Raw genomic sequence first — 13,800 nt, 5'->3', positions numbered from 1 at the left:
CATTTTCCTGAAGGGTCTCCCATCCTAAACATCTGGAACATCTGCAGCAGGATGAGAACCCGAATTCAGGGCAGGCTGAACCCTGAGAACCATGCCGTACATGGTCTATTATAACTTTAGGACACTCTGAGGCCAGCATGGCTAGAAGTTAAATCTTTATTATATAGATGACGATATTGAGGTACAGAAGAGTAAGACGACTTGCTCAAGGTTATATGGATGTTTAGTGGGAGATTAGGGATGGGAACTCTGTATTCCAGCTTCCAGCTCAGTATTTTTTCCACTATGCATCTTCCCTATGGTTCTGAATCATCTTGGAGTAGTACAGCCCTATCAATGGATGTATTATGTAATACATCCCTTTACTCAGGTGCCACATAATCTATGCTTGCTTTAAAATGTTTTTTTTTTTAAATATTTTTTTTTTCAACGTTTATTTATTTTTGGGACAGAGAGAGACAGAGCATGAACGGGGGAGGGGCAGAGAGAGAGGGAGACACAGAATCGGAAACAGGCTCCAGGCTCCGAGCCATCAGCCCAGAGCCCGACGCGGGGCTCGAACTCACGGACCGCGAGATCGTGACCTGGCTGAAGTCGGACGCCCAACCGACTGCGCCACCCAGGCGCCCCTAAAATGTTTTAATGTACATGTGTTCAATCATATGCAAAAGTAGAGAACAGAAAAATAAACCTTTGTATGCAGAATGCCAGCTTGATTCATTACCAACGTTTTGCCTCTTTTTGGTTTCATCTGTTTCCCTTTTTTAATTGTTAAGTATTTTTTTTCCCACTGAGGCATTTTAATTGCACGTATATATGACATCCCTAGAAAAAGAGTCCCAGGATTTTCCCTCCTGTGTGTTTTTGTCCTGATGCTTCATGGTCCATGATGCCAGCTGAGGCTGCCAGTACAATGACACGAAACTGGAGGGACAGGAGCCAAGGATTCTGCTATTTGCCTAGATCTTTGAGTTGCACATCAAATCTGGGGATGATCACTCCACACTTGTTTAACCTGCCTGTGAGGTCCAAACAATTTTCCCAGCTCTATGATCATCAATGATTTCAATTTGCCAATGTAAACACACTTCATCATCACGGTTAGAAACTGGATGATGACGGGGCACCTGGGTGGCTCAGTTGGTTGGGTGACCAACTTCGGCTCAGGTCATGATCTCATGGTTCGTGAGTTCAAGCCCCGCGTCGGGCTCTGTGCTGACAGCTCGGAGCCTGGAGTCTGCTTCTGATTCTGTGTCTCCCTCTCTCTCTGCCCCTCCCCAGCTCACGCTCTGTGTCTCTCCATCTCTCAATAATGAATAAACGTTAAAAAAAATTAATAAAAAAAAAAAAAAAAGGAACTGGATGATGACTTTGGAGCATGGCCTAATAAGAACCTGGCGTTTACCTCTCTTTTCAGTATTATTAATGCTCTTGAGATCATCTGCCAGAACATTCATGTGCACCAATATGGTTGCGCGGAAAGATGGTGGAAAGAGCTAATTGTTAAGTATTTTAAAGCGAATCCCAGGCCATATCATTTCTCCTACAAGTACTTCTGTATGTATTTCTAACAGTTATGAAGTACCATCATCATACTTAATAAAATTCACGATATTTTCTCAATATTACCCAGGACTCATTCTACATTCCATTTTTCTCAATTTTTCTCTAAGAAGTTACTTGTAAGAGTTGTTTTTCTTTTTCAAATTGAAATCAAAGTAAGGAGCCTATATTTTATTTGCTGGTCTATGTCTTGTAAAGATTTTTTTTTTTTTAACATTTGATAATTCCCCAGCCTTATTTTTTTCTGCTATTTATGGGTTAAAGAAATGAAGTAATTTTTCTGTGGAATTTCTTATACTTTGGATCCAGCTAATTACAGCCTTGAGGTATTGCTTAATGTATATTCCATATATGTTCTATAAACTGGCAGATGTATCTAGAGGCTCAATTTGATACAAGTTTATTTTGGGGACAAGAACATGTCATGGATAGTGTTAGGTACTTCCAAATTGCATCACATCAAGTGACAGTAACACCTGGTTTTTCCACCTCTAGTGATGTTAAAATTGACTGACAAGTTTAGGTATTGTGAGTCTGATTCAACCATTATAAAATTCCTCATCAGCTTCTCACCTAAGGGTTTTAACTACTATTGCCCAAATCAGTGCTGTCACTAAGGACTATAAAGTTTTGGTTTTTGATTCTGCCACTTTTTTCTGCACTTATTGGTTGGAACTCTTATGTAAAGAACTTTTCCTTATCAACTATTTGTTGACTCTAAAATACAATGCATACAAGAAAGGTAAGTTAAATGCATTTATTTTAAATTTTCATAGTAATAAATCAGCACCTTAGCAATAGTGTCCAATGAGGCATTATCATTTTGGAATTTTAAGAACTCAGGGATTTTCACATATTTGGTGTGTTTTAAATTGTGCATTAATGTTTTTGGTGTTAAAATTGCCAATAGATAGCAGCAGCTTTTTGAAGTTAGTCTTGTGTTTGACACAATCACCTATAGCTTCCTTGCCTTCTGGCGTAATAAGATGTGTCAGCCTCTTGTTGTCCATAACCTGCCTTAAACCTGAAATTGAGCATTCCTCCAAGGAGTCCTAATTCATTTTAGTGATAAATATTATTCAGAAAGCATTGTTCGGTTGCTAAGGTCATTATTACCTCTAGACTTTTCAATAAGCATGAATCACAATGATATTACTAATTTTTATGATAGATTACATGGTTTTTACTTAGCTTTTATGAATTTGTATTTGTATCTCTCTCTTTTTATGCATGAGAATCTTGGCCTCTGATGGTTGCATAGCTCGTTCTCAATCACATCTGGCACTCAGCATAGTGGAGACCTGGAACTTTCTGAGAGTCCTTGGGAACTCTCCTCATGCCTCTCCCCTTCGGGGTGCTTAACACTACATTGCACCCACAACAGACACTCAAATATTTGTTGGATTGAACTGAAGTCCAAGTATTTTTTGAAAGGCACTCTCTGCGGAAGCCCAGGGAAGTAGAGGGCAGGGATCCTAGCTATTTTCTGGTTCAGCTTCTCATTCAGCACTGAAAAACCCCGAGGCCAACTTGTTGAAGCAATGTGACCAGGACTAACAGAAAGGAAACCGTATCAACAACATGTAAACCACACCCACAGAGTAATTGACTCTTTAGAGCTGTGCTGATATGAATGCTAAGGTAGCTGGATTCAAAAATCTTATCAACTCTCTTAAGAGCTGCCTCTTCCACGTCAGAAGGGGAAGAAGATGAAAGGAAGGAGAGATGAGGAGGAATTGAACGTTTTCTCCCAGGAAGGGAGGACGGGGGTTTGGTGGAGGGAGAAAAGTGGGTGCTCAGCTTTTGACCTGCAAAACACCTGCAGATCGTTTTTGCCTCGGAGGCAGCCTTGTTCTTCACTTCTCCAAGTGGGAGCAGCAGGCCACTTGAGTTTGAGGAGAGAGTGGGCGCATGGTGGAGCAAAAGCGTTTGTCTTCTGCCCCCCCAGATGTCTCTGGCAAACGGCTGCACAGGTAAACATTCGATTGAGTGGATGTATATTCCTCATATGGTCACGTTTCCAAAAGCCCAAGTCCCTTATTTCTAGTAACTGGTCCTCCTTGTTGACCCGAAACTACAATGTTTAGGAAAATACTTAAAAAAAAAATTTTTTTTTTTACATTTGTTTATATTTGAGAGAGAGAGAGAGAGAGAGAGAGAGAGAGAGAGAGAGACAGAGTACAAGTGGGGGGAGGGGCAGAGAGAGAGGGAGACACAGAGTCTGAAGCAGGCTCCAGGCTCTGAGCGGTCAGCACAGAGCCCGATGTGGGGCTTGAACCCACGAACGTTGAGATCATGACCTGAGCCATGGTCGGACGCCCCACCGACTGAGCCACCCAGGCGCCCCTTGGAAGATACTTTGTAGAAGACTGGGCCATGCATTTCTTTGCTTTTATTCTTTAGAAAGAAATACGCAATTTTGTGAAACGTTACCGGTGGCATCCAAAAACTTCTTGGGTTTCAACTCATTCAGCTTAATATAACCCAACAAATACTTACTGAATATTTATTTGTAATATGTTTATATCAGAATAAATATCCTGTGATAAATAGTAAGAATTTTCACCTGCAAATAAACAAATATGTTTAGGAGCATATTTTCAGTGTTACTAGGATCATTTTACTACCCGTGACTAGGAAGCAGCCTGATAAAAATGCATCTCGATACACTTTCTATCTTTTGGACAAGCACAGGCGTTGCTACTTTGGTCTTGAATCAGCTTCTGAGGAGCCGAAGCGTGTCCAGGCAAGCGGCTTTCTGTAAAACATCCATTTGGATTTCAGCTTTGTCTTTGAAATAATAGCCTGACCATGTTTCCAAAGAACAAGTTTGCAGTCAGTGCCAATTTCCCTCCGTAGTGTGTATCCTTAATAAAAAGATAAAGCACTAACATTTTTTTTATATAAGAAAACACATCTACAAGGCAACTTACTAAAATGTCTCTACAGAGGAATAGGTGAGGCATCTCCAGACAAGCCCCAGGCAGATCACTAAAAATCAAATTGGAATGGATGTTGAGACTTTACCGTGGCGATTACTTTGCAATGGACACAGGTACCAGATCATTATGTTGCGCACCTGAAACTAATATCATGTTATATGTCAGTTCTATCTCAGTTACAAACATCACATTGGAGATAAAGCTAGAAATATGGCCAAAACCAGTTGGAATTTTCTTCCATCTAAAGTTGCTTCTCACATTCTTTTTTATTGTTGTTGCTGTATTTTTAGAATTTAAATCCAATTTAGTTAACATATAGTGTAATAATGATTTCAGGAGTAGAATTTAGTGATTCATCACTTACGTATAACACCCAGTGCTCATCCCAACAGGCGCCCTCCTCAAAGCCCATCACCCATTTAGTTCACCCCCCCCCCCACCCAACACCCCACTCACATTCTTGAATGGGATGGGATTTCCACCCTGTTGGTGACTTCTCCATCTTGTATCAGAAACAAGGAGCCAAAGCCCAAGTCCAGGCACATCTTCATAAACTGTTCAATTGCATAAATATGTACTCTGTATTCAGACCGAAACTACCATATTCACTTGTGCTCAGCAGTGCCCTCAAACACACCCTAATTGAACTTAGAATACTAAGTAGGTAAGAACAAGAAATAAAAATCAGATACTGATGAAAAAAATGTTACATCAACTGAAAAAAAAAAAGTCCATTCCACCTTCATAACAACTGCTTAGCTCCTTAGAGGCAAGGCAATCACACAGAGTTGTTCTAGGTGTGTGATTACAGCTAATGAAGGAAGGCTGCCTCACATGGATGCTGTTCTCGGTAGCAAAGGAGGAAGTGTAATTGTACCTTTCATCGGTGGAAGTAATAAGGAATTGAGAAATTATGTGGTAGATGGTACCAAGTGGCTTTGTGAGATCCTCTGCTACATCTTTCCCCCGAGGGTGACGATGTTTGTAACGTAACTCTGTTTTACCTCTTGCTACACTAAAGCCCTGGAAATGAATTTTTGATGGTTCAGGATGAGCCCTATGAGGCAAAGTTATCAAATATGACACGAACACTTCTTACAATACGGCTTTTAAAGAGTAGAAAGTGTTTTGGAAGAGAGGTTTGCTTGGGCTTAAAAAAATTTTTTTTTAAAATTCTTTTTAATGTTTATTTATGTTTGAGAAACAGAGGGAAACAGAGCATGAGCAAGGGAGGGGCAGAGAGAGAGGGAGACACAGAATCTGAAGCAGGCTCCAGGCCCTGAGCTGTCAGCACAAAGCCCGATGGCAGAGCTTGAACTCATGAACCGCGAGATCATGACCTGAGCTGAAGTTGGTTGCTCAACCAGCTGAGTGATGCGGGTGCCCCTTGCTTAGGCCACAGATCTGTGTAGGTTTTTATTCCCTAGGGGGAAAGCCGTGCTGCTTCCTTATGGCCATTCCTTTGGTTCTGCTGGAACCATCCATCCACGTCTGCAATATGCTCACAGTTTCCAATCCTAGATTTCTTTGTTTCTGCCGCTATAAGGTTAAGGCTTGTGATGGTGTTTAGAAGGAAATAAACATGCCTTGTGATAGGCCAACATGACGAACTCCAGCTAGTGGGGCCTTTCAAAAGTAAACTTGGAGAATGATCAGTGGAGAAAATAAAGCCTTTATTCCTGGCTACTGAGAGTGATGCCATCCAGCAAGCTGTTCTTTGATTTTACTGTTATGGTGAATCAAAGTACATCTGACACCCTGAGGGGATAGCACAGTTGAAAGACTCCATACTTGAAAACAGAAGAAATTCTAAAGTTACAAACAGGTCTAGCTGGGAGCCATCAGAGTACTCCATATTTTAGAAGGTTTAATTTTCAAGTTCTCCTTCAGTTCACATAAAAGCCCTACTTCCGGGGCGCCTGGGTGGCGCAGTCGGTTAAGCGTCCGACTTCAGCCAGGTCACGATCTCGCGGTCCGTGAGTTCGAGCCCCGCGTCGGGCTCTGGGCTGATGGCTCAGAGCCTGGAGCCTGCTTCTGATTCTGTGTCTCCCTCTCTCTCTGCCCCTCCCCCGTTCATGCTCTGTCTCTCTCTGTCCCCAAAAAAATAAATAAACGTTGAAAAAAAAAAATTAAAAAAAAAAAAAAAAAAAAGCCCTACTTCCTCTTTCTCTTTTTTGGCCAAAAGACAGGGACCTGGACAGGAGTTCTGGAAAGGGCAATAGGGACCCTGGGAGTTTTCCCGTTCTGGTGGTGGCAGCTGCTGGGTGCCTTTGATTCTGTGCCTTTCGGTTTAATGTCACCATGTTGTCCAGTGGTGCTTTCCCTGGAACTGCTTTAATGACTACGAATATTATTTTGAAAGACCTAACACCTGATCTTCCATTAACAGACCTAGCTATTTTGCTTTTAAATGTCCACAAGAGCTGGGGTGCCTGGGTGGCTCAGTCGGTTGAGCATCCGGCTTCGGCTTGGGTCATGATCTTACGGTTTGTGAGTTCGAGCCCCGCGTCGGGCTCTGTGCTGACAGCTCAGAACCTGGAGTCTCCTTTGGACTCTGTATCTCCCTCTCTCTCTGCCCCTCCCCTGCTCACACTCTGTCTCTCTCTCTCTCTCTCAAAAGTAAATAAACATTAAAAAAAATTTAAATGTCCACAAGAGCCGATTATCCCGAAAATCTCCGGATTGAATTGTAAAAGTGCACATTGTAGGAAACTCCCTTTGCATTCCAAATTTGTCCATTTGAGGTAGGGTGTTTCTGGTGAGAACATTTTGTTTTGTCTTTTTTGTTCCTTGTCCTATTTCAGAGTACTTACTTTATAGCGTCTCTCGTCCTCAGAGGGGAGGGGTCCTGTGTTGGCATTCAGCCTCTTGAGGGTTGGGAAGCCACAGCTTCCCATGTGCTTTTTTGACTGGTAGATGAGATACACCTGACAAGATGACACCTGCTTGCTTGCTGTGAGATTTCTATGTGCCACTGGAACGTAGACAAGATGTAATGTCAAAATGATTTTGTTCCATATAGAAAGCAATTTGAGGGGCAGGGTGGTCGCATACTTTATAAAGACTTCAGCACTGTGGTTATCGGTGGAATTGGAAACCTTCATAAGGAGTCTGGAAACCCCAGGTTTAGCTACAGAAAAACAAACAAACAAGAAATGTATAGTAATAATCTCAGTTGTGAAGAGGCTGAGGGGGAAAAAAACAACCATTGAAGAATAGTAATAAGAAATTTTTCTAGCTTTTGAACCATGTTCAGGAACATCTGCTGAGCAGCCGGTGGGTAGGACTGAAGAAAAACAGTTTAGCCTCATGATTGACCAATTTCTGAATTCATCTGAAGTAGGAATTCATCTGGGATATAAAGAATTTTACATAGATCTTTGTATCCATTTATTTCTCCTTGTACTTTTGGTAGCTACTCATGGAGTATTGGAGGGGCAAGGTGGTGGTGGGTATACTGTTGAATATTTGGATTTTTGTCCTAGCTGCCAGAAGAGATTTAGTTTAGTTTACATTTATGTTCCATGAACAAATTTGAAAATCTTGTTATATGTTTAAAGGCCATTTGCATTTCTTTTTCTAGGAATTTGTTATTGTTACCTCTTGCTCATTTTTCGGTCAGACTGTTAGTCTTTTCCTTTTCTACTTTTAGAAGCTCGTATATATACACATATACACATACATACATACATGTATGTATGTATGCACACACACACACACACACACACATACATTAGCTGTTTGTATCTGTGATCCATGTTGCAAATCTGTTTCCCTCGTTTGTCATCTGTCTTGTACTTCCCTTCTGCAAATATGTTTTAATTTTACGTAGCTAAGTTTATCAATATTTTCCCTTGTTGCTTTTGTGTTTTTAATCATAGTTCGGGAAGCTTTGTGCATTTTCAGGTAATGAAGAAATTCATTCCTTTTCTTCTCACACTTGTGTGGTTTTATTTCCTGTATTAAATCTCTAACCAATTTGAAATTTTCATGGTGTCCCATGTAAGGAATAGATTCTATTTTATCTTTGTCCATATAGCTATTCGGTTCTTCCAACATTACTTTATTAAGAAATCCGTCCTTTCCCCATTGTGTTGAGATCATGCCTTTCTCATATACTGAATTTTCACATGCAACTATATTTCTGGATTTTCTGTTTTTTCTATTAGCCTGCCTTGATATTCATGGATCAATATAATTCTGTTTTTAATTATACAGACTTTAGCATTTATACTGTAACAATAATCTATAATGTCATTTCATACATAGTAGGAATAGCTTCCCCACTCCAGCTGACTCATTGTGCTCTTTTTCCAGGGTGTTTGTAGTTATTCTTGCTTGATTTTTCTTCCAAGTGAACTTCATAACCACTTTGTCTAGCTCCAAGCAAAAATATCTGTTGATGGCGTTAAGTGTATAAATCACTCTAGGGAAGACTGATGTTTTTATCGCACTGAGTTTTTCTACCAAGACATACTACCTGTCTTTCCGTTTTTCAGTAAACTTTGTAGTTTTTAGGAGTACTTTATGCTTTTCCTCATGTAAGCTTTATATATGTCTTAATCTTACTAAGTTTATGTGTAATGTTTTCCATATGTAAACAGTATTTTTGTCCATTACATATTTTAATTGGTGCTTGTTTTCTATGTAAGGGCTATTTTAAAAATATCCACTTAAAGCTATTGTTGTGGTAAATTCTCTTATTGTTAGCAGTGCTTTTCAATTATTTTAGTTTTGGGGTAGTGTAACAGATGTATACTTGTATCACACGTATTCTATCATATGCATATTCTTCTCTTTAATTCTTATGCCACAATTTCTTTGTCTTGTTTTATTACTTAGGCCCAAGTCACCAACACAATGTTCAATGTGTAGCTGTGTTGCTATTCACAAAGAATAAAGTTGATTACTTGGGTGACCATTTCCTCTTTGTCTTACTTTTGCTCTCCTTCTAGTAGAGATGCTATGACTGGCAGAGTTCTAAATGTTAAGTATGAAAGAAACAATGGGAATCTAGGGAGTTGGATAATTTACATTGGGAATTCAGATCCTGGAATATCTATGGTTCATGTGAAATGTGAAGCCAACACATAAATGCTTCATTTCTTTGGGAACTGCTGAGGTAATATCTTCCTTAATTGTCAACAACCTGCATGTTCACAGGGATATTTAACTTGTTTCTTTTGCCAGCCTAAGATAAGGGATGAGTAAAACTTAACTTGGATAAGAAGGCCTTCTTCTCATATCTTCTGCCTAAGCCAGAAAGCCATTCTGCTAAAGTGTCCCTGTCATTTATTTAGGGCTTATAAGGCACCAGGTCCCCATGCCACATCCTCCCCCCACCCCTTTGCATCCATACAACACACCAAACTGAGGTTGGAAGATGGTATGTAGCTTGCTCAAAGTTATACAACTCATCGGAGGTGAAGGTGAGATTAAAACCCAGGACTATTGGATGCTAGACTGCCTCCTGGGTGGTCCCAGCGCTCTCAGCTATAGCCCCTGGTTTGGACATAAATGTGCACAGGCAATGAGTATCTTCAAGCAACGTCTTCCAATGTGTGCATGTTTCATGGCTGCTTCTGAAATGAGTAGAAGTTATCTCCAAATGATCATTGACATTAACATTATTAAATAATCAAGTTTAAGGAGCCATTTGGCCATGTGGCTTTGTCACATCTGCTGACTGCAGAAGATGACTCAGTCTATTACCCTGAAAAACTGCATTTCAATATTTTGAGGAAGACATTCAAATCAGAAAATTGCCCTCACTTTTGCTCCCATGTGGCATCTCCGACTTTACTGCAATCCATTTTTTAAAATTTCCAACAGAACAGGAAGTATTGGCTTTAAAGCTTCTCTCTCTGCTTCTGAGAGTAAAGCTTAGAAAATTGAAAAACAGAAGACTCAAGAATGAGTTTCTGCTGTTTTGAGAGAATGAACTTCACATGCCTCTCATACTCTCTTCCATATTAAAAGCAAGGTTATTTTTTTAATAGTGTTCGTGCTTTTATGAAAATGTTACGTGCTTTTAAAAGTGTTATGCATAAAGACAATAAGAAAGTTTAGATAAAATCTTTTTTTTCCCATTAGCAGGTATTCAGTGATGTGTCAGATCTTGATATATCCTAATTTGCTTCTGTCAACTTTACTTTTGGGTATCCTGACTCTAATTTTTTAAAAGTTGACAGATGTCATGTTATTGTCACTAATTTCTCCCACTCGGCTCTCAGCAGTTCATTGTTCTGAGGAAGAAATTGTCATCTCCTCTCTCCCCTCTGCTGTTTCTGCTTAAGAAAATGAGGATCTTTTATCTGTGCCTTGGTACAGGCTGGCATTTGACTCTAGAGTATACGGAGTCCTGTTCTAGAAAATTCTGACTCACTGGCTTCTCAGACCTCATCGTCCCTTTGTGGTTAAGGAGAGGGAGTAAAAGGGGGAGTTTACTGTGCCCCAGAAAGAGGAAACTCATGAGTTGACACTTATCTGCACCTGCTCTAACACATGTGGTTAAGTGAAAACTTTCACAACTGACAGAATCTGGCTTCGTCCACAGAGCAGACCAGCAAACGCACCTCAGTGATAGACCCTTATGCATACTTGTCTAAAGCTCCTGAAACCTTCTCTTTGACATAGATCTTTTTCTCTGGACTGCTCAGTCAGTGACATTTAAATGGCTGATTTAGCGCAACCCAGTTGGTGGCCTCTCTTGCATACTGTACAATATGGGAACAACCACTGGGACAGGCAGGCTGCTCCCTACTCAGACCACCTCTGAAATCGTGGCCTGAGAAAAATCGGGAATTTGGACGAGTAATATTGGCACAATAGAAGAGCTATGCCCTCAGCCTGGCCCCACACCTCAGAGCCCAGTAGCGACCACATCGGAGAATCAGCCTTGTGAGCCAGGAAACATCTAGGTGCTGGCCTCATGCTCATGCAACTTGATAGAATTTTTTTTCTTGCTTTTTCTCCTTTGCATCTAAGGCTCTGCAAATACATTGCTAGGACCTTGGAAGGGATCTCGCGAATTCTCTTTGCCTTCATGGATTTTTACAGTAGGTCATCTCTTGCCTTAACCTCCTCATCGTGTGATCTCTCTCCTCTTTCCTAACTTTTTCTAAGTTATACGCACTTCCACACACTTTGATGTGGCTTTATCTTCGCTCCGCACTCTCTACCGTTAGGTGATCGTATGAGTGATTTGTTAGGATGGCTCAGGTTAGGATGTTGTGACACAATATTAATAGCATCCTTTTTTACTATCAAAACTGCCCCAGTTTGGATGATAAGGTTTGTCACCTCCTTATTGCTTTTAGTGACTTTATTATTGCATTTCATTATACTTCGTTATTAAATTACGTATTGCTCATATGAAATTGCTTAGTTTATGGTCATATTTACTTTTCCTGCTAACCTAATTTTGGCTCTCCACAGACTTCTCCAGATAATATCCGAGCTGGAACCAACCAGGGCTGGCACTGGATGTTTTATTATCAGCTAGTCCTACCAGCCACTTTAGCAAAGTTTCCAGACGTATCTGTGAAATGAGCGGTGCAAAACGTGAACATTCATCCATGTGACAGTTATTCTATCTGACGATACCAAACACCCTCTTGAGCCCCAAGACTGACCTTCCTCATGTTCTTTCCTATTTATCATCACATAAAATTGTCCAAGCTAGATACTTCCACTTGCCGTGACAGAATATGTGGTTTGGGGAGAAAAATCTCAATGGTTTATTTCTTTCGGAGGTGACAGTTTATGGTCTGTTTATATGACATACACCTTGACAAAATGGTTTGTATCAATGTGGTCTTAGTCTAAACTGCTAGATGTGTGATGGGGCAAGAAATAAGGGGATGGCAAGGGCTTTTTTGGAAACCGGTAGCCCCTGGTAAGCTCGTTTCGCGTTTGACATGGTGCAGAGCAAATAAGAGAGGGCTGAGAGCCTCAGGCACCCTAGATACAGGGAAATACGGGTTGTTGCTGACGAGTCAGGCTTTGGCATCAGACTTGGTTTTGAATTTGTTCTTTGCTTCATAAGCTTCCTAACTTATCATTGAGTTAGTTAATGTCTCTGAGCCTCAATGTCGCCATCTGTAAAACTGGCATAATGATACCGCCTACCCCAGAAAGTTGTTGTAAAAATTCAAGGAGACACTATACACATAGCACTAAATGTGCTGCTACGAAAGCTGTAGCTGCCACCACCATCATCATCACATGTATGACTGTCCTGTGTTGTACTGGCACTTCTGGCATCATTGTGGAAGAGTGGAATTGTGGTTGTGGGAAAGCGCTTGGGGTAGACATCAGGACCAGTAGGTTTTTGTAGGAAGATATGGAACCCAGAAACAAGAATCTAGGCTTTTCACTGACTGGCTCTGTGACCATGGGTAGGTCACTTCTCCATGACTTAGTTTCCTCAATTACCAGTAGAGGAGGGACACCTGACCCAAAGCCCTCACCAAGGGGTCATGGGAACCAAGTGGGATCATACATATTAAATTAGTTTAGAAAATCCAAAGTATTATGTGCAAATGTGATGGATCTGTTCCTGTTGTTCATTGTTATTGAGACTATGGACCAAAGGAGCTCTGATGAGGGTGTCTGCCCAATGGCACTCCATCAGCAGAGGCCACTTGAAGGCCACTGCTCACATTTTGCTGTGTTCTGATTATGTCTAATATTGGTTACAGACTTGGCCACATTATCATAAGAAGAACATTTATCTTATATGCACCGTGTGAAAGACACAGCCTCCTACCTCTGTCCCTCCCTTCCTCTAGTGCTGGGATCAGGGAACACAGCTCTAGCTCCAGCTCTGCCCCAGCTGCATGTAGGACTTTGGAGGTCGATTGACCTCTCTAGACAGTTGTCCTCATTTCCACAGTGAGGAGCTGAGTGTAAAGCAGTCTGCTGACTACCCTGCCACCTATGGTCTAAGTGATCGCTCACTTGCCTGGAATGCTGCAGATCCCAAATGACTTGTCTAATTTCGCCGACTCTGCAACCCCTTCCTCCATATCTATTCTTCTGTCACAGGTCAGTCTTCTCCAGTGGCCGTCTTCAGTGTCTTCCTGTTGCCTTTGAGAGAAAGACAAGCCCGGTCCTCAGGTCTCTAAGCCTGTCCTGGTGTGGGTTGCCTGCCTTCACATTACTTTGCCTTGTCGCACCCCTCTAACTACATTAACTTCTTTCAGCCACGCTCCCGTTACTGCCTCTTTGCCTGGTCAACTCTTCCCCACCCTCCTGCCTCCAGATCAAGTGCTGCTTCCTGAGGAAGGCTTTC

General features: G+C 41.2%; 1 pseudogene; it reads right to left on the bottom strand.

Annotated features, from left to right (window-relative positions):
- Window positions 1–825: 825 nt before the first annotated feature.
- Window positions 826–1,494, bottom strand: LOC123585088 (annotated as a pseudogene).
- Between the last annotated feature and the right edge of the window lie 12,306 nt (window positions 1,495–13,800).

The sequence above is a fragment of the Leopardus geoffroyi genome, chromosome C3 (assembly GCF_018350155.1).
Source record: "Leopardus geoffroyi isolate Oge1 chromosome C3, O.geoffroyi_Oge1_pat1.0, whole genome shotgun sequence".
NCBI classification, from domain to species: domain Eukaryota; kingdom Metazoa; phylum Chordata; class Mammalia; order Carnivora; family Felidae; genus Leopardus; species Leopardus geoffroyi.
Note: the sequence above shows the minus strand (reverse complement) of the source record. Positions and strands in the feature narration are given on the sequence as shown.